Consider the following 20,385-nt stretch of genomic DNA (forward strand, 5'->3'; position numbering starts at 1 on the left):
AAGTCTGAAAAGCAATTGATGTTTCCATTAATCTTTTTCTGGGGGAAACCTTAGTTCTAAGGATTTAACATCCTGTAAGTAAAGTTTAACATAACAGTATTCCATAAGCAGCCTTTTTATTGTCAGACCATTGCCTGATTTTAATATAATAAAAAGAAGTGTGCGTTAATATTTAAGAAGCTGTGCTCTTCTTCCTCAGCATATACTTTATTCAGGATTAGAATTTAATGTCTTAGATGCTTTGGTATTCAACTTGACTTCCAAAAGCAGGGGCCGGGGAACTTTTTCTACAGTGGGTCCAAGTTAGTAAACATTTAGGCTTTTTTTTTTTCCTTCTGGCTTGTGAGACCTTGGGTTGCACCCAGGCCCTCAGCAATGAGGGCAGAGTCCTAACCACTCGACGGCCAGAGAATTCCCAACTATCTAAGCTTTATTGGCCAAGAGGCAAAATCAAATTATGTGTGTGTTTATTTAATGAGAAAACAAAATTTCCACAATTTTTGGATGAAATTCAAAACATAATTGAGTATAGTTCTTTATGATGGTAACAGGTACACTGAGAAGAATGGAATGCTGTTTTTTAGGGGATAACATGTAATTTGGATTCAAAGTTAGTATTCCCTGTTATCAGATCAGTTGCAGATGTTCCTCTGTATAGATCATTCCTCTTGAGGGGCCAAACAGAACTGGGCAGCAGACCGGATCTGGCCCATGGACCATAGTTTGCCGACCCGTCTTAAAAAAACAAGCAGAAGAGGAGTAGGGTTTTCCCTTAGATTTAAAATGTTGCTTTGTGAAGCTCGAGGTATTAAGTCTCTGCTGGTAACAACTGTTAGTACCATGTAGCTGGGTTTCCTTGTCTGTTGGATGGAGAAGAAACACACAGCTCTCCCCTGTGTTTCTAGCATTTGAAACAGTTTTGCTCGGATGGACCGTGTGTCTGCCAGCCACTGTGAGGGGTGAGGACGTGTCCGTGACTCAGAATTGCGCTCCCTGCCGTGGTCCCGACCACCAGCCGGCACCACCCGGGTGTCTGTGCCAGGAGCCAGAGCAGACGTCGCAGTGACTGCCTGGAGGGAATCGGGTGGCTCACAGTGGGCCACCTTCCAGAAAGGGCTGCCAGACTTTCTGCTAAAGGTCCTCATGAGCCCGTCCTCTGGAGTGAGCTGCTGCCTCAAGCTCCCCTGAAAGGGGGTCGGGCCAGGGACGTCTGCGGGCTCCTCACTCTCAGTCAGCTCACAAGGGAGAAAGAGGAGGGGAGCTGCTAAAACTACTTCAGAACGCTGCCGGGACACCCCGAAGCAGATTCAGGGCCAAGTCTACAAGTGCGGGGACCTCCAGACAGGAAAGCGGAGGCTCCGCACCTGGTACCTCCTTGGTGGCTACAGGGAACTCTGCCTAGAGCCTCGGGACTCATCTGGAGCCTCCTGTCACAGCCTCCAGTCTGGTCTGTGGTTACATCCCACAGTCGTGCGATCTGCCCCTCATCTTGGCCGGTGCGTTCATGGTGGTCTCAAGCTTACGGCCTACACGGAGGGCGGAGAGGAAGCGCTCTTTCGAGGTGCAGAGAGCACTTCTTCAGCAGGGGGGCCCCGATCCCAGTCCCTGCCAGGTCCTTGCCCATGAGAGAAGGTCCCTCCGCAGTCACTGTTCACAGTGTGGAGCTGCAGGCCCTGACAGTGCCGGGGAGGGAAGCCGCCCCCTCGACTGACCAACAGCAAACCAGCGAGGGGTTTCCGCTGCCCCGTGACCCCTGCCCACGACCTTGTGGGGAGGGCAGTGCCCTTGAGCTGCTTCTCTGCTGAGATAGCTCTGGGGCCCTGGGTGGGGGTGGGTGGGGGGGTACCGGCGCCCTGCTGCATCCGGCTGTGAAGCAGTAACATGGGTGGTGTCGGGTCAGCCCCGGCCCTGCCGAGGGCCCGCTCCTCTGGCTGGCAGCCAGCCAGTCCTGCTGGGCCTCTTGCCCTTCCCACCCCCTCACCCCTGTGGCAAGTGGACACTCAGTCCTCTTCCCTTCCCTGGCCTGCACCTGCTCCACAGGACTCTGCAAAGGACTCGGGTCTTGACGTCAAGGATTCGAGCAGAGAATGTTCTAGGGAATGGCAGCTTGTGAGAGCATCTCTTCTTTCCATTTGAGAGAAGGAAGGTGCCGGGGTGGGCTGTATGGGCCGCACGTGGCTCTGGGCTATGGGCATGACAGCTGGACATACCCCCAAAGGCCTCCTCCTGGGGGCTCCATGAAGTTACCTGCTGCCAGCACCGTGGCTGCAGGTGGCCTTGAAAGAGGGGAGGGCTTAGCACTCAGCGCCAGCCTTGCAGTTCTTGGCCCTGGCACTGGAAGGCACTGGCCATGTCTTTGGGGTTCTGGCGTGTGCCTGACGGCCTGAGAATGTGGGCTCAGTGAATGCCAGATTTTGGTTTTTTAATTGAAGTATAGTTAACTTACAGTATTATATTAATTTTAGGTGTAATCTTTCTGATACAGATTTTTATGTGAGCTCTCCCAACATTAGGGTGTCACATGCGTTTTTTTATTCCTGTATAGAACAGGAGCACCTTCGCAGCTCGCTGGCCACAGTTGAGGCCTCAGGACGGAAAGCTCCATCACCAGCTGTCCCTTATCCTCCCCAGGATCATCTTGGTGGCCTTTGAGCCCTGGGAGTCCTGCAGTCCTGGAAGCTCTACCCAGGGTCATGTGGTGGGTCCTCAGAACGTGGGCAGGACCCCTGTGGCCCAGGGGGAAGGTGCCGAGTGACGGGGTGGCCGCAGGGTCCCCAAGAAACAGCCCCACATTTCACTGAGTCTGAGATCCTGTCCTCTGTGAGACGCACCATTATTTTATGCACCACCAAGAAAAAAATGCTGCCAATTATAAAGATGCCACTGATTGTAAGGAATGTCCCAGTTCCAGAAATGTTAAGATGTTAAAAAGTGAACATTTTAGGTTTGACGAGAAGTAGAGTCTTGTCTACAAGGCATTGGTGGCTCAGTGGTAGAATTCTTGCCTCCCACGAGGGAGCCGCAGGTTCGATGCCCGGCCAATGTATGTACTTTGAACTTGCCAGGTGGCGCTAGTGGTAAAGAACCTGCCTGCCAATGCAGGAGATGTTAGAGACTTGGGTCTGATCCCTGGGTCAGATCCCCTGGGAATCTCCTCCAGGGTCAGGGAAGATGCCCTGGAGGAGAGCATGCAACCCACACCAGTATTCTTGCCCGGAGAATCCCATGGCCAGAGGAGCCCGGCAGGCTACAGTCCACGGGGTCGCAGAGTCGGACACGACTGAAGCGACTTGGCACAACACGCACAGTTGTGATCAGCTGTGATAAGCACAGAGGCGGCAGCCACCCCAGCAGTGAAGGGCAGAGACCACATCAGCTCTCTTGCTAAAAAAAAAGTAACCTGCCCGTACACTAGTGATGAGAAATCTGAGCTGGAGACCCCACTTTGTTTTCACCCAAGAGAGACTACAGGAACCTAGACAGTGCTTCAAACAGTAGCAGGGGACAGAACGGAAGGTGAGGTTCCCTCCCTCTCCTGACCCCGCCCCCGAGGTCGAGCGGCTCCCCATCTCCCTCTCTCTCTCTATTTTTTTTCCAGTTAGCATAACTGGGCGTGTGGCCTCCACTCCGCTCTTCCCCCAGACACGTCTTTCACCAACAGGACCTTTCAAGGCCCCTGGACAGCTGCTGAGCGCCCAGGACACCATGTGCCACCCCCAGGGACCAGGGCCTCACGGGAGACCCTGAGGTCATCCCTGACGTTCCACCCCGGCCCCCCAGCCTCAGCGCACCCGGGCGCAGCCGCGCCAAGGGAATGCCTAAAAGCAGACTTCTCCCGCCAAGGACATGGGCAGTTTTAATCTTGTCATTTTCAAACTGCCTCCAAACGAAGAAGTACCAAACTCGCCCTCCCTCCAACAGCACAAGATGGTTCCTTCTGTTCCCTTCCCTTTATCTGAGCTCATACGTCTTGCCCGCCCATCTTTGAGCTGAATCGTGCTATTTCACGGCTTCCTGTGCACTTTCTCATGTGATATGCTGAGTATCTTTTCTCGAGCTGAGAAGCCCTTTATCCCTCTCATTACGTCATCTTTGTTCCTTTTCCCTCCTGGTTTGTAGGAGTGCCTCACACACAGGCATCCTCGCTGTCTGAGACAGTCATCTGAAGCATAAACAGATGGCTCTTGTGTGGCTCGGCGGGGGCAGCGATGGGTGGCCGCCCTCACCAGCCACCGCGGGCCCTTGGGATGCAAAGAGCTCAGATCAGAAGCCCTTCCGGGTGGTCGGCGGGACACGTTTTCGGTCCCTCCTTGAGGCCTGTCCACTTCAGGGTCTGGTGGGCGAGTAGGGTGGAAGACAGGTAGGTGGCCGGCCCAGTGGCCTCCTGACACCACGCGGAGCGGGGCTGGGTGACGCTGGCCTGCGTTCTGTGCTCTGACCCACTGCGCCCCGGGGGCTTCGAGAAGCACAGACCGTGTGCCAGCCCGCCAGCGCACTAGGTTCAGTTCAGTTCAGTTCAGTCGCTCAGTCGTGTCCGACTCTTTGCGACCCCAGGAATCGCAGCACACCAGGCCTCCGGAGTTCACTCAGACTCACGTCTATCGAGTCAGTGATGCCATCCAGCCATCTCATCCTCTGTCGTCCCCTTCTCCTCCTGCCCCCAATCCCTCCCAGCATCAGTCTTTTCCAATGAGTCAGCTCTTCCCATGAGGTGGCCAAAGTACTGGAATTTCAGCTTCAGCATCATTCCTTCCAAAGAAATCCCAGGGCTGATCTCCTTCAGAATGGACTGGTTGGATTTCCTTGCAGTCCAAGGGACTCTCAAGAGTCTTCTCCAACACCACAGTTCAAAAGCATCAATTCTTCGGCGCTCAGCTTTCTTCACAGTCCAACTCTCACATCCATACATGACCACTGGAAACTTCCCCAAGCCAGTTCTCACGCCCTCCCCCTCCTTTCCCAAGTGCCACCTCCCTGGGCTCTCCGCCCATCACCCCCAAGAGAAACGTGGCCACCTCACGCCCGTCTGGTGCACGGGCCTAGGACTTGCTTCCTCGTGTTCATGGGGTGGGCTCCCACCACAAGCAGCACAAGTATGCCCCTCCACCCGGAGAGAGCCCCAGCCCCTCTAGAGCAGCCACTGTGGGCTGGCTGTCCTCATTAGCCGATGCTGTTTTGTTCCTGGCAAGTATTCATACCTAACGAACTGATTTATTCGGTTACTGATTCCTCCTTCCCTCTCTGGAACGGGCACCATGCAGGTCGGTGCTCAGCTGGCTCATCCACATCTCTGCCTCCAGCGCCGAAAGCTGTCCCTGGAACACACTGAGAAGGTTTCCATGAGCTCAGGAATCCTTCTCCAGAGTGGAGCGGAGCCTTCCTCTCCAGGCCCAGGGCAGTGACGAGGGCAGGGTCCCGGCGGCTCTGCCGAGAACTCGCAGAGTGACGGAGGGACTGTGGGCTAACTGGGAGGGCGAACAGAGGCACCAGCCCAGTAAGGAGTTTGGCGGCTCCAGGTAAAGCTGGTGAAGACACGGGTGGGTGGGCGGAGGAGAGGCTCGCACGTCCTCTCTCTCTCCCCGGATCTCAGCACATGACCTGGAGTCGTGTGCGCCAACCCCAGTCCACCTATGGCTGTGTGGCTCTGGGCAGAGCCCTTGGCCTCTCCATATCCTCTTCACAGGACTGTGCTAAGCATTACGTAACGTTTTAAGTGCCCGTGAGATTTTCACGGTCCTCAGCACAGGGCAAACCCTTCAAGCCACTGTGAAATCACCCAGTTGCCCCAGAGACAACTCTCCAGGTCTGCAGGCCCCGGGGCTCCCCGGGCTGCGCCCCCGGCTCGGGCCAGCAGAGGGCGCTCACGCGCTGCAGACGGACGCCCGGAGGGCGGGGCAGGAAGGACCACTTCTCAGCAGCCTCGCAGGCAGCTGGGCGTGTGCGTTTGGCGCGCATCAACCCTCAACCCCTCACCTGGAGGACCAGCGCACCTGCGCTACCAGCCCACTTTTACTGAGGACGAACCTAGGACTCAGAAGGCGTCCCCAAGGTCGCCCAGCCCGGGTGTTCGCGGTGGGGTCCTGCAGCGAAGCCAAGGCGGCCTCTGGCTTCAGGGGTCACAAACTCAAAGGCTTCAAGGGGCTGATGTTACAAGCTGGGAAACTGACCTTCTTGCCTCTGGAATGAGAGCTCAGGTTAGCCATATCTTTACGTTTTTTGAGACAGAAGCCAGACTTCAAGATTTAGTAAAATATCTCAACTTTCATGGTGTCAATGGATTAAAGGCTTTTAACATTTTAATCACCTTACCACCTCTGAGCTACCTTTTAACCTTCCCTTGGAGAAAGGCATATTGAGACAAAACCATTCTCCAGTCTTCACCAGCCCACCCTCTCCCCCTCCCTCAGGCCTCAGGTTACAGGTCACCTCCTCCCTCTGGGTTAGGGGCCAAACCCTATCCCGGGGCTCTCACTCATTTGTTTGTTCATTCATTTATTCAACAAACATTTATTGAACTCTTTCTGTGTGCAGATCTTCTATACCAGAGTCACAACAAAGCGAACTAAAATCGCTGCCTTTGGAATAGAGGAGACAAAACAGACAGGGTGAATTTACAATGTCATTTCAAAGGATTAAGCACATACCTGAAATATCCCAGCAAGAGAACAAGATGGGAAAGCCACCCTGGGCAGGGAGGGCCTTTCTGCGGAGGTAACGTCTTCAACTGTGGGGAAGAAATTGCGTGCCCAGAACTCGGCAAGGTGGACAGTTCTGAGTGAAGAGAACCAGGGAGCAAGGGCCCTGGGGCGGGAAGAGGCGTGCCACGTGGTCATGGTAGCAGCTCTCAGTGCCTGGCACATAATGGGCACTCTGCACCGGTGGATCAGTGGGCACATGGATGTGCTGCACCATGCCCCGTGCTGGGCACTGGGGAGGCAACGCTTGATGAGTGAGTGGAAGAATAGATCCAGGATTTGCCCTAATCCAGCTGCTTCTGCCCTGGTTTCAGCGCCTTGGTCCCAGGTCTCTCCCCACACACTCTGGCCTCATATTCAGCCTGGCTGGGAATTGTCCAGGCCCATCTCTGGCTGAAAAGGCCCTATAAAGTCCCAGATGTCTTCTCCCAATCTGGCTTGAGCCCCCTTTTCTGTGGCCTAGAAACTGTCCAGAGTCCACGTGGCTTGTCCAGGAGTAGGGGGTGGAGAGGGAAATGGGTTGGTATCTGACTTCCCTGGGTCGAATTTTGGCAGGAGGTTCTGGGAACATCAGGCCTGTCCCCAGAGGAAGGCAATGATCTGGGGGCTACAGAAGCCCCCACCCCACCTTTGCCCTGGGCTGGGGTCCAGCCTAGTTGAAATACCATCTTTCTTGAAGGATGGCCAGTTGGCCCATGCAGTCATGAGCAGCACACAGAGAATGGACATATGTCTGCCTGTCGTCTGTCTGTCTGTCTGAAGGTCTCCGAAGGTCTCCTTTGTGCCAGGCACTGGGAATGCAGAAATGGACTGAAAAGTCTGTGCCGTCATTCCAGGTATGGGAGACAGAGAGTACAGAATGATGAATCAACAAGATAATTTCACAACGGAATCAGGGCAATAAGAACAGGACAGTGAGGGAATCCCCTGGTGCGCTGGTGGTTGAGAATCCACCTGCAACGCAGGGGACACGGGTTGGATCCCTGGTGTGGGAAGAGCCCGCTGGCCGTGGAGCAATTAAGCCCGTGTGCCACGCCATTGAGCCCTCGATCTAGAGCCTCTGCTCTGCGACGAGGAGCCTGTGCCCCACAACTAGAGAGGAGCCTCTGCTTGCTGCAGTTAGAGAGCCCACACACAGCAGCCAAGACCCAGCACAGCCAAAAATAGATAATTTTTTTAGAAAAAAAAAGAACTGTACAGTGAGCTGATGTGGTAGAAAGGAGAAAGGGTGGGAACTGCTTCACATGAGTGGTCAGAGACGACCTCTAAGGAATGACATCTGAGCTGAGCGCTCATTGGAGAAAGAATTGGTAGCGGGAATAGCAGGTGCAAAGGCCCTGAGGCAGGCGTGAGCTTGGTGGGACCGAGGAACAGCAAAGTCCGTGCAGCTGGAACCGAGTACGCGAGGGTACTGGTGGTCGGAGCGAGCAGTGGGATGAAGGCAGCCCTCCCGGGCCCCTGAGGACTGCTGTGGTGGGAAGAGTGAGCGTGGTCACCTCATGGCGTGACGTGAGGGTTAAACGGGACAGTGCAAGAAAGTGGCTGAAACACAATATGAGCTATTATTATTACTATTACTATCAATCACCATCATCCGCCCCGGCTCTGGCCCTGGGACCATCCCAAGGAGGGCTGCCGGGTTTTATCTGTGGCTTGTAGCATAGTGGTCCCCTGTGTTGGCCCACTGCCCCCACCAGGACCTGGGGGTGGGTATGAACAGTCCTGGTAGGAGGTGAGGCTCAGGCAGCTCCAGGGGCTGGAGGGGCCTCCCTGAGGGGCACCCCAGCCTAGAGCAGTGGTCTCCCCTCCTGAGAGGCCGTACCCTGACGCCACACCCCAGCCACTCACAGTCTGGAGGCCTCTGCACCAGCCCAGTCTGCACTCTAGTTCCCTCGGGTCGCCCTGAGCTGATGATTCGATCTTCTGAGCCTCTGGCGGGGCCCACCTGCCCAGACCAGCCCTCAGCCCCAACGCTGGTTCCCGGCGCCCAGGCCGTGGGTTCTTGGGCACGCGATTATTTTTCTTCCCAGATAATTCAGGCCAGGAGATGGCCACTTCTGGCCGCACTGTTCTCACTGCGGCTTCCTGACCCTCTCACTCCACAAACTTGACCCTGTGGTCAGAGGCCTGAAGCCAGACCCAGGAGCCCCCGTGTCTCCCCCTCTCGCCCTGCCCCTGAAAAGCGCCCAACTCTGGGAATCTGACTGCAAACACTTAGGACCCTCAGCTACCCCTTTCCCACAAACCCCAGCTGAGAACACGCCTACCCAGCCGTGGATTCCAGGGAACATGGTGCGCGACAGTTCATAGGGCGATCGCCAACCACAGGGCTCCCTGGAGCTTCTCACTTAACCAGGGACGTGGCAGCATCTGCTCTTGCAAGTTCACTCATCAGCAAGTGTGTAGTGAGCCCCCACTGAGTGCCGGGCTTCCTGGTGGCTCAGCTGGTAAAGGATCCATCCGCAACGCGGGAGACCTGGGTTCGATCCCTGGGTTGGAAAGATCCCCTGGAGATGGGAAAGGCTACTCACTCCAATATTCTGGCCTGGAGAATTCCATGGACTGTATAGTCCATGGGGTTGCAAAGAGCCGGACACGACTGAGTGACTTTCACTTTTCACACTTACTGAGTGTCAGGTGGGCTTCCCAGGTGGCTCTAGTGGTTAAAAAAAAAAAAAAAACCAAACCCGCCTGCCAATGCAGGAGCCGTAAGAGACGTTTGAGTTTGATCCCTGAGCTGGGATAATCCCCTGGAGAAGGGAATGGCAACCCACTCCAGTAGTCTTGTCTGTAAAATCCTGTGGATAGAGGAGGCTGGCGGGGTCCATGGGGTCGAAAAGAGTCAGACACGGCTGAGCAACTGAGCACAGCACAGCATGGTGTGCCAGGCTCTGCCCTAGGCTGGGGGGCCACAGCAGGGGATAAACTAGGCAGAAACACCTGCCCTCGTGAAACTGACCTTCTGCATGTGGTAAAGGCGGGACAATAGACAAGTGAACATTCAATCACGTAGAATATTGGCTGCTGATAAATTCCATGAAGGACACGAAAGAAGAAGAAGGGGTGCTGGTGATAGGAGTCAGTCAGGGAAAGCCTGAAATCCAAGAAGGCGGCGTTTGAATTCAGGCCTGAAAAAGGTACCAAGTCTTGCAGGCACCTGGGAGAAGAGTCTTTCTGGTGGAGGAAACAGCCGGTGCAAAGGCCCTGAGGCTGGAGCATGCCTCATTGATTGGAGAAACTGCCAGGAGGCCAGTGTGGCTGGAAGAGATTGGGTGAGGGGGAAGCTGCCCCAGGAGACAAGGCACGGAGCGCGCAGGGCCTAGGAGAGAGTCCCCTCTGCCCCAAGGCAGGCAGGAGCTGTGCGGAGGAGGAGGGGCGGGACCCAGGTGTTCACGGAGTCCCTGCAGGCCGCGGGAGCACGGGTGGAACAGGAGACCAGAGAGGAGCCGGAAGCAGGCCCGCCGGTGGGGAGGTGGCGAGGAGAGGAGGGGCCCCCCAGGCGCTCCCCGGAGAGCAAGGGAGCAGTGGGCAGGCGTGGACAGCGCGCCGCTGATCGGGGAATGGGCGCTTTTCCCCACCTTCCGCCTCTCACTGTTTTCCCTGACCTCTTAGATTCACTGAGGTGTGGAATGTTCAGACAACGGGCCCGTGGGGCTGGCTCCAGGGGTGGATGTGGGGTTTGGGAAGGGAGGAGCCGAGGGGGCCCCCAGGCCTGGCCCGAGCCCAGGAAATGGCCTTTTCCTGCCCCCAGGGAAAGCTCAGGAGCAGCCAGTTGGTGGGGGTCTCCAGGGGTGGGTGTGAGCATTACACGCGGTGCATCCGAGAGTTGAGCCGAGAGCCACGTCCGGGCAGCCGGGGCGGGGTGGGGGGACCCTGAAGTGGAGTTTAGGGCCTGCGTCTGAGCTCCCCGGGGCGGGTTGGGGGTCAGCAAGGACGGACAGAGATGGGGAAGTCTCTGCAGCCCGTCTGCGGCTTTCAAAGCGGGAAGAGGTCCCCGTCCTGAACGTGGAGCCCACCTGGGCGATGACGTCCTTTGCTTCTCGGGGGGCACAGCCTCGTGTGAGGCTCAGAGCAGACCCGGGACTGGACCCCACGTTTCACTCAGCACTCCGCTGTGCAGCCCTGGGGTCTTCTGATGGTAACAGGATAAACCTGAGGCCCCAGGTCACGCAGCTCTGAGCCACTCAGGGAGATTCAGCTCTGACCAGCGTGGCCTCGAACCTGTCACACCGCCTTAACTGCCTGCCCCCAACCACTACCCCCCACCACAGAGATGATCAGCTACTCAACCTGCTCGCCAGGTCCAGTGCCTCAGCATGGACTGAACAGCTCACAGTGCCTGAGCGCACACCCCCGAACTCACGTCCTTCCCACCCATCCTCCCGTGCGGCTGGGGCCCCCATTTGACAGATGGGGACACTGAGGCTCTGGGAGATTAAGTCACTAGCTTGGGGTGAGCCACATAAGCTGGGATCTGAACCCGGCAGAGTCAGGGTCCAGAGTTTTCCCTTTGTGCCCCCGGGGAAGGAAAAAGAGAGATGGCCTCAGGATTAAGAATAGTAGACACGACTCAGTGGTAAAGAATCCACCTGCCGATGCAAGAGACACAGGTTCAGTCCCTGATCTGAGAAGATCCCACAGGCGGAGGGCAACCGGGCCTGTGTGCCATAACCACAGAGCCATGCTCTAGAGCCCTGGACCACAGCTGCTGAGCTGCACAGCCCCGCCACTCTCCACACCTGCAGAAAAGCCCATGCAGCACGGCCAAAAATAAACAGATAAATAATTTTTTTTAATTAAAAAGAAAAGAGTAACAGTCAAGGTTTGACTCCAGTTTTCTGCATGCTGGGCACATTTATGGAAGTACCGCCCCCAGCCCTACGAGGCAGGGACACCTTATCGATCCCATTTTATGAAAGGAGAAGTTGAGGTCTAAGTGATTGTCTGAGAGGGTCCACGAGCCCCTGCAGTTCCTGGTGTCCCCACTCCCGCCATCCTTCCTGAAGGCCCCCTGGGTGGCAGGAGAGGCCAGTGATGCTGGGTGACTCGGGGGGATTGCTGGCCCCGGAGCCTCAGTGCCCCTAGCCTGACCACAGGCCATGACTCAGAGCCCTGAGTCCCCCACCCTCAACCCCTCACAAACCCAGCCCCAGGGGGTGCTCTTACCCCTCCCTCCTCACTCCCAGCCCAAGACCGGCAGGCTAATGTCCTGGGACATTTATACCCAAGGCCTGTGCTTCCTGCAAAATTATAGACATGAGACCCTCAGTCCCAGCAGAGCAGGGAGCCTGGTGTGAGCCCGACCCAGGGAGGCAGACCTCAGCCTGCCAGGCCGGAATGAATCTGCAAGAGCTGTGTGTGGGGGTCTCTGCACCTACCACAGCTCTGCTCAGACGAGTTACAAAAGCAGTGGCCCTGACCGGACGCCGGGGACAGCCCAAGTTCCCGAAGGCCAGCACAGCCCTCTTGCGGGAGGAGGGCGTGGGCCGCCCTCCAGGGCTCAGAGAGGGCTGTCGGTGACCCGAGACACACAGCTGGCTGCTGGGGCTCCAATGAGGGTCTGAGTATCTCTGCTCTGTGGCTGGGCCACAAATCAGTTGCAGCTGCTACAGTCCTGACCCCGGAGCGGGGCTCTCGAGACAAGTACAGGGGTCCTGGAATCTGAGGAGCAGGCAAGAATGTCGTGTGTGTGTGTGTGTGTGTGAATGCAGGGGAAAAAAATCCAGAAGGAAACATGCCAGTATTTTAACACGCTCACTCCAGCCAGTTCTCAGGCCAGGGCACCCCTGTCCCTGAACCCTTGGCAACATATGGAGACATTAGGATTGTCACAACTGGCGGCAGAGGGGGTGCGACTGGCATCTTATGGGTAGAGGCCATCCTACCATCCTACCGTGCTCAGGACAGTCTTCCCCACCCCAGACAGTGAGCCAGTCCACAACGTCTGTGGTACCCAGTTCAGAGAAACTCTGCTCTAGGCTGTGTGGACAGAGGGGGTGGCGGGGTCTTTCTTTCCTTTAGCTTGTCCAATTTCCCAGAGAGAAATGGTTAAGAGTACGGGCTCTGCAGCCAGGACTGGGGTTTATGTCACATCGCGCCCAGGCAAGTGTCCTTACCTCTCTGAGCAGCAGCTGTGGCCGGGGGAGCACACCTCCAAGGGAAGATTCAGTGAGATCATATCTGTGAAGGGGCTGGCTCAGCAGATCCTTAAGTCCGGAGACGTGAATGTTTGTGTCACCAGGAAAAACAATAATAACATGCCCCGGGGCGGGGCCGCACATCACATAAAGCCCCTCGGGTCTCCCTCACCCAGCCGGTTGAGGGAGGGATCAGTTTTCATCCCTTATTTGGCAGATGAAGCAATTGAGGTACAGAGAGGTTAAGCAACTTGTCCAATGTCACACAGCAATCGTCAGAGCAGGGATCAGAACTGTCACTTCGGAACCTAAGTCTCCACCCTTCCACCATGGGGTCCCTCACTGTCTCAAACATCAAGCAAAGGGATCTTTTCAGTTGAGTTTTCCCAGTCGTCTTCTCCAAAACTTGGGACGACTAAGCCGTCATTGGAATTCAGATCGCTGGTAAAATGCCAGGTGCCCCTTCTGCCCAGCCACCACCCTTCTGCCCAGGCCCTAGACCCTGCTTTATGGTAGATCCCAAGAAAAGGCCCGAATCCCTGGGGATTTCATGCCCCCATCCTGAGCCAACTTCAAAACCTTCCATGTTGTGGGCTCTGCTTTGATTTCAGGCATTTTATGGGCATGAAATCCAAGCCTTGGTCCTTTAGGAGATATGGAGCTCCTGAGGGGTGGGGTGGCCTGGGGGGCTCACTGGACAGAACCATGGGCCCGGGGCTGGACTCTGAAAGGATCAGAGGGACAGCCACGCCCTGGGAGAGTTGGACCACAGGCCCCCTCCTCTTAGCAGGCACCTAGGGGCAGGTGGCCTGGCCGCCCAGACGAACTTCATCTCATCTACTGCCCATGGCGGTTTCCAAGAGGCCGACAGCGTTCCCCCGGTTACAGATGGGGAAACTGAGGCTCGGGGCGGGACAAGCACTCACCCATCCCATCACTCAACAGAGAGTCAGGTTCTAGGCTTTTCCCTTGCATCCCGCTATCTCCAGACCTCCAGAGGCCACAGTGAGAGGGACTAAGGGCAGACAGGTGGAGAACGTCCCTCCCTGCGTCCTGGGCTCTGGGCTCTAACGGAAGGTGCCGCGAGTCTCTTGGGTGGACACACCATGGAGTGTCCAGGATATGGGGAGGCATGCTGGCTGCAGCGGGTCTGAAAGGCATCCGTGTCGCTGGGGGGGTGAGGTCCCCAGAACTTCAGCCCCAGGCGTCCAAGTGGGGAGTGGACCTGAGTTTCGGGGGCTGGGAGTGGGTGACGCCTGCAGAACCTGATTTCCTTGTCAGCTCAGCCAACCAACTTCAACAGCTCCTCACAGCCACCCCCACACTGGCTAGACCCACTGCCAGCAGCCCCTACCCCCAGAATCCAAGCAGGCACCCCAGACTGCAAACCCAGTCACAGAGTCATGGGGCCATACGTGACTGCCCCGGACCACCTGCTGAAGCTGAGCGGCTCCTGGCTCCTTCCTCTGTCCACGTGATCATCCATGAGAGGAACCTGTATGCATTGAGGAATCTGTGTGTATTTTCTGTGGCTGCCATAACAGACTGCTACAAACCTGGGGGCTTGAAACAAGAATTTACTCTCGGACTTCCCCAGTGGTGCCGTGGATAAGAATCCACCTGCCAATGCAGAGGACACAGGTTCAATCCCCGATCTAGGAAGATTCCACGTGCCCGGACCCACTCAGCCCGAATGCCACAACTGCTGACCTGCACTCTGCAGCAAAGAGTAGCCCCAGCTCCCTGCAACTCGGGAAAGCCCGCGTGCAGCAGGAAGACCCAGCACAGCCATAAACAAACACATATTTAAAAAACAAAAAGAGAGAAATTCATCCTCCTACAGTTCTGGAGAATTCTGAAATCAAGGTGTCAGCAGGGCCTTGTCCCCTCTGAAGGCTCCAGGAAAGAATCCTCCCGGCCACTCTAGCCCCTGGGGGCTGCCGGTGTGGTCTGGCCTGTGGACAGTGCCCTGCAGTCTCGGCCTCCCTCTTCATGTGGCCTCTGTGTGTCTGTGTCCTTTACTCATAAGGACACCAGCTGTTGACTTTAGGGCTCCCTCCAGTGCAGTGTGATCTCATCTTACGATCCCTGACTAATGCCATCTGCAAACATCCCATTTCCAAATAAGGCCACATTCTGAGCTTCCGGTGGATGAGAAGTGGGGAAGGGACACCATTCACCCCACTGCAAATGCCTACTGTGTGCCCCAGGCCCTGGGGACAGAGTAGCAGACCAGACAAGGCAGGGCTGGGCTGGGGAGAGACAGAAACAGCGAATTACAGAAGAGATGCTCTAATAAACTCCACCAGCGAACTTGGACTCGGGACACCCACAACCAGAGGAGCAGCCTTGGGGTAGGCCTGGGCAGTGACCCTCCTCCCCGTTCTGAGTCCCCGCCCACAAGACCTGGGGCCTGAGCTTAGGACTCACCCTCTCCTGGGAGCCTCCTTGATCCCAGAGGCGCCCCCTTGGGGCTCCCGAGGCCCCCTACCCTTCCTCCCGCCATCCAAAGATGATGGGGTTGTATTTTTTGAACTTGGGAATTCCCCAAGTCTATTTATTTACAAAAAGAATGCTTTCTGTAAACAAGCAATGATCATTGAAAGCCTTGATAGAAAAACGCACTGACTTTCTCCCCATCCACTCTCTGGGAGTTATCTTTCTTGGCAGGTAGGTGCAGTTGCACAGTCAGTGGTAACAGTACGTGCTTCATAATGTTTGAACACATGGATGACCAGTGTCACCCTGCCTACCCTGGGGACAGTGAGACGGTTAAGTGACAGCCTGTGGCTGTGAATTCACTGCAGTACAATCTCTACATTGCCTAGTCTAGAGTGGAGCATACAGTTGGTGCCCCATAGATGCTGGCAGTGGTTGGGGAGTTGCCTTTGGGGTCCCCTCCATCTGCTGCTGTCCCTGGTGAGGGGACCAGCAACCAGGGATGCTGGGATATGGGAGATTCCAGCCCATGGCTTCAGGGATTTCCTTCTGGGTCTCCACTCCAGGGGCAAACTGTCAGCTTCCAGGTCTTCTGTCCACAGCCGCCGCCCAGACACCACAAACTTGGGAGGTTGAGCTGTCGTTGTTCAGTTACTAAGTCGTATCTGACTCTGTGACTCCATGAACTGCAACACGCCAGGCTTCCCTGTCCTTCACCATCTCCTGGAGCTTACTCAAACTCATGTCCATTGAGTCAGTGATGCCATCCAACCGTCTCGTCCTCTGCCGTCCCCTTCTCCTCCTGTCTTCAATCTTTACCAGCATCAGGGTCTTCTCCAATGAGTCAGCTTTTCACGTCAGGTGGCCAAAGTATTGGAGTTTCAGCTTTAGCATCCATCCTTCCAATAAAGATTCAGGGTTGATTTCCTTTAGGATGGACTGGTTGGATCTCCATGCAGTCCAAGGGGCTCTCAAGAGTCTTCTCCAACACCACAGTTCAAAAGCATCAGTTCTTCAGTCCTGAGCCTTCTTGATGTGAGGCTGAGCCCACTGGTCAATCCAGTAGCCTGTATTGAACAGCTGCTGTGCGCTGGTGGGGGCTGTGTCGCAGGCTCAGTGGTAAGGAAGCCAGGCCCGTCTGTCCCTTGTGGAGCCTGCGTTTTAGGCAGAGCAACAGACACAGACAAATCAGTAAAGTATCAGGACCCAGTGCCAAGGGAAAAGAAGGCAGGAAGGTTCAGGGGGTGGCAGATATTGAATAGGCAGATCAGGATGGGCGGCCTCCAGGAGGAGGTGACATTTGACAGAGAGTCGGGAGGGGAGGAGGGATTGTTAAAAGTCTGGGAAAAGCAAAGGGAAGGCCTGTGGTGTGAGGTCACCTTAGGGTCCGAGGAAGAGGGAGGAGCTGGTTGCGGCTGCAGCGGAGGGCTGGAAGGCAGGAGGGCGGGGTGGCCACGGGGCCCCTCGGGGCCTCTCGCCCGCCTCAGTAAGGACTTTGGCTGTTCTCCGTTTGAGCTGGGAGCGAGCCGTGGAAGGTGAGCACGGAGAACAGACATGACTTGGAGCTCACACGAGGTCTTCATCCTCAGCTATTAAAGGCTGGGGTCGGACTGTTCTGTGCCACGGGGCCATCCCGGGAGTGGGAAGGCAGTTTGGCCGCACCCCTGGCCGCCACCCACGCCAGCTGTGACAACCAAAATGTCCCCAGACGTGACCGCGTGTACCTCGGGGCAGGGGTGGATGCTGGGCAGATCGCCGCTGTCGGCCTGTGAGCGGAGATGGTCAGGGAGCGAGGCAGGGAGTGAGGACACCCGTGAGGAGGGGTCTGCTGGTGGGTGTGGGTGTCAGGGAGCAGCCGTGGGTTCCGGGTCTAGTTGGAAGCAGGAGCAGGGAGCACGGAGCTGTGGGATCTGTGTGGGGGGGCATGGAGCTGGGTCTGGACACATGGGTCCTGGGTGTCATCGGGCTGTGGGCCCGAAGGAATGGGGACTTCCCTGGTGGTCCAGCGGTTAGGACCCTCCCTTCCACTGCGGGGAACATGGGTTCGATCCCTGGTCAGAGAACTAAGATCCCCAAAAGTCCTGGAAACTTGCCACAACCTCCGCTTATGAAGCCTTTTGTGTTTACCCTCGTGATCTCATTTGATTCTCAAGACTGGCACCCTTGGGAGCCCCAGTTACAGATGAAGACACAAGGCCCAGAGAGGCTGAGTGACTTGCCTGAGGTCACACAGCAAGTCAGGCGTGGGGATAGAGAGGAAGCCAGCTCAACCAGGGCCCAAACCCTGGTCTGTATCCAGCCCTCCAGTGGCTGGCTGCGTGGGGAAGGGGGTGGGGATTGAGTGGAGGCAGGCTTTATTTTTCTAATTTATTTCCCCCTAAATTTTCTTTATTTTCTAAGGTTTCTGAAAAGAATGTGTTTTTCTTTTGTAGTCAAAGAGAAACAAAATCCAGAAAGGGAGGTTTTGGCTTGGTTTTTCACCAGAGACTCCTTGTGAAGCCATTCCCTGATCCCCCCACAGAAGAGCTGACTGGCTCTGGGTCTCGGGTTCCTAGTCAGCACCATTGCTGGTGGGCAGACTCAAGGAAACAGTCTTCAGGGAGGGCAGATGAGCATGACTCTCAGAAGAGAAAATAGGACTCCTCTAGGATTCTTCTAAGAGCTCATCACCTAGAAAATACTTGCCTGAAAAACACGAAAACACTTGCCTAAGTCCCGGAAGACGTGTATGGCGTTGGGGTCTACCTCAGTGTGGTCTGTGGTAGTGATAACAGGCAACAACCTGCGAGTTCATCACGGGGAGCCTGGAGAAACAGCCAAAGTGCCTTCCCTGGGGGGAACACTACACAGCTGTAAAAAAGAACCTCCCATGGCCACACGGAGGTTCCTGGAATGTCATCGTTACATGAAAACAGCTCAGTGCTGCAATGTACGTCGTGACTGTGTGCTCAGTCGTGTCTGACTCTCTGCAACCCCGTGGACTGTAGCCCACCAGGCTCCTCCGTCTGTGGAATTTTCCAGACAAGAATGCTGGAATGGGTTGCCATGTCGTCCTCCAGGGGATCTCCCTGACCCAGAGATCTCTTGCATCTCCCGCAACAGCAGGCAGATTCTTTACCACTGAGCCACCTGGGAAGCCCTTGATACTATCTGTAAAACAAAAGCTAAATAGGAAAGAAGAGAAATGTGGATTTGTTTGTGGATTCTCAGACAATCCCTGGAAAGTACCAGAAGACACTCTTAACAGGGGCAGGCTGAGGGTCAGAAGCAGGAAGAAGACTTGGCTTTTTCTTTTCCTTTTTCCCTTCAGTTATTATTTTTTATGAATACAAAATAGTTCAGGCGAACAAAGAAAATATAAAGAATAGCATCCCTACCACCCAACCCAAGAAAGAAAATATGGAGAGAACTGGGACCCAGTGAGAGAATGTTCTTCCTGGCTCACAGGAACCGCCATCCTGAACCTGCAATTTATCCTTCCCACGAGTGTCCTCACTGAGCTACTCCCTTAGCCCCGCTTGACTTGAACTGAGTTTTGTGCTTTGTTTTCTGTCGGTTACCTCTCGCCCCAGGGATGCAGAAAATTAAAAGAAGTCTTCTTGCATTGCCACCCCTCCAGACTGCTCCCGGAGCTTCAGTTTCCTGGAACAAGGGGGCTATAACCCTCCATCTGGGCCCCCGGAGGCCCTGAGCAGAGCAGAGGAGCTGGCGGGAGGGCAGAGGCAGCCCTGGGCACCGCAGCCCCAGCCCACTCGCCGGGCTTCTGCAGGCCCGGGGCGTGGAGCCAGCAGGCTGGAGCCAGGCGGCCTCCCGGGCCTCCTCACAGCCGCTTTTGATAAAGCCCCTCTGTGCACGGGGTGGGGGGGCCCCGGCCGGCTGGAGCCAGCTCACATCTGGAGGCCAGCACAGGCCCGGGGCAGCCGGCGCGGCTGACAGCGGCGCCACCCCGAGCCACACGCCCAGCTCTGGGTAAACAGCCCCGCGCCCACCCAGCAGCTCACCTTTCGCCCACAAGGCCGCCTTTCTTCTCGGACCCCGGCCGCGGCCACCGCGAACATTCCTCCAGCACGAGGCAGAACGGGCCGCTGACCTCCAGGCCGGGCCAAAATGTGAATCCAGGCATCAGGTGATGATGGAGAGGGGGGCGGGGCCGGGGGAAAGCACCTACTATGTGCCTGGTGTCCACCGAGCTCATTTTGGGCTCACTGCTGCCCTGGGAGGGGGAACGGTGGTAGAGAGCGTGTGTGTTGGCCCTAAAAGACCTGGGTGCAAAGCCCAGCTCTAGCTGTGTGCACTTGGGCAAGGTACTCCACCTCTCTGAGCCTCCTCGGTAAAATGGAAATTATAAGGGTGCCTCCCCCAGATTGTTAAAGAAGTTACCCTGGGCGATTCCCGGAGGCCCAGGGGTCAGGATTCTAGGCTTCCATTGCAGTTCCCCCTGGGTGGGGAACTAAGATCCCACATCCTGTGTGGCACAGGCAAAAAATTAAATGAGAAAAGAAGTTACCCTAAGTTAACTGTGGAGAATTGTGCCTGGCCTGGCTTATATATGATGGATCTTATGCCTCCTCTTTCAACAAAGCTATACTCGGGGTGTTTTCTGATGGATACCAGGATTAAGATGGGGAAAACTGGGGGGCTTGGCCCTCTAGGAGCTGTGTCCCTGGGCAGCGGGCAAGGCTTCTGCCCAGCCACCCAAGGGACATCGGGGCCAGCCTGGGCTCCAGGCGGCGGTGGGGCAGACCGTCAGGCCAGGGCTCCACACACACCCCTTTCTTTGGGGAGCATGACCCAGGACCCACCTGGGGCCAGCAGGCCTGGGTCCTCAGCTCCTGTGCCAACAGGTGGCAGGAAGCGGCCAGGCTTCCTGACTTTGAGCCCGGCGAAGCCTCCAGAACACCCGGTTCTGCTGTTTCCTGGCAGTGAGCCCCTCGCTGTGCCCCCGTTTCTCCACCTGCAGGGGCAAGGGCTGGGGCAACAGCACAGGTACCTCCTGACCCTCGATGTCCTCACCTGCCAGAGGGGCAAACAGCACAGGTACCAGGCATGCCATGGAGCTGGGGAGGGCCACAGGAAGGGCTCAGTACCTGACCTTGAACCTGGGTCTCCCGCAT

General features: G+C 56.2%; 1 long non-coding RNA gene across 2 annotated transcripts; it reads right to left on the minus strand.

Annotated features, from left to right (window-relative positions):
- Nucleotides 1–15,356: 15,356 nt before the first annotated feature.
- Nucleotides 15,357–19,484, minus strand: LOC147360011 (uncharacterized). 2 transcript variants are annotated; one of them, XR_015138582.1, is made up of 2 exons: nt 19,273–19,484; nt 15,357–16,425 (listed from the first exon to the last, which is right to left on the minus strand). It is a non-coding gene; the product is annotated as an uncharacterized LOC147360011 (long non-coding RNA). The 2 variants fall into 2 exon arrangements; XR_015138583.1 differs by lacking the exon at nt 19,273–19,484 and adding an exon at nt 16,651–17,084.
- Between the last annotated feature and the right edge of the window lie 901 nt (nt 19,485–20,385).

The sequence above is a fragment of the Bos grunniens genome, chromosome 13, assembly GCF_055505025.1.
Source record: "Bos grunniens cultivar Pamir isolate PY7600 chromosome 13, Bosgru_T2T1.0, whole genome shotgun sequence".
Classification (NCBI taxonomy): Eukaryota; Metazoa; Chordata; class Mammalia; order Artiodactyla; family Bovidae; genus Bos; species Bos grunniens.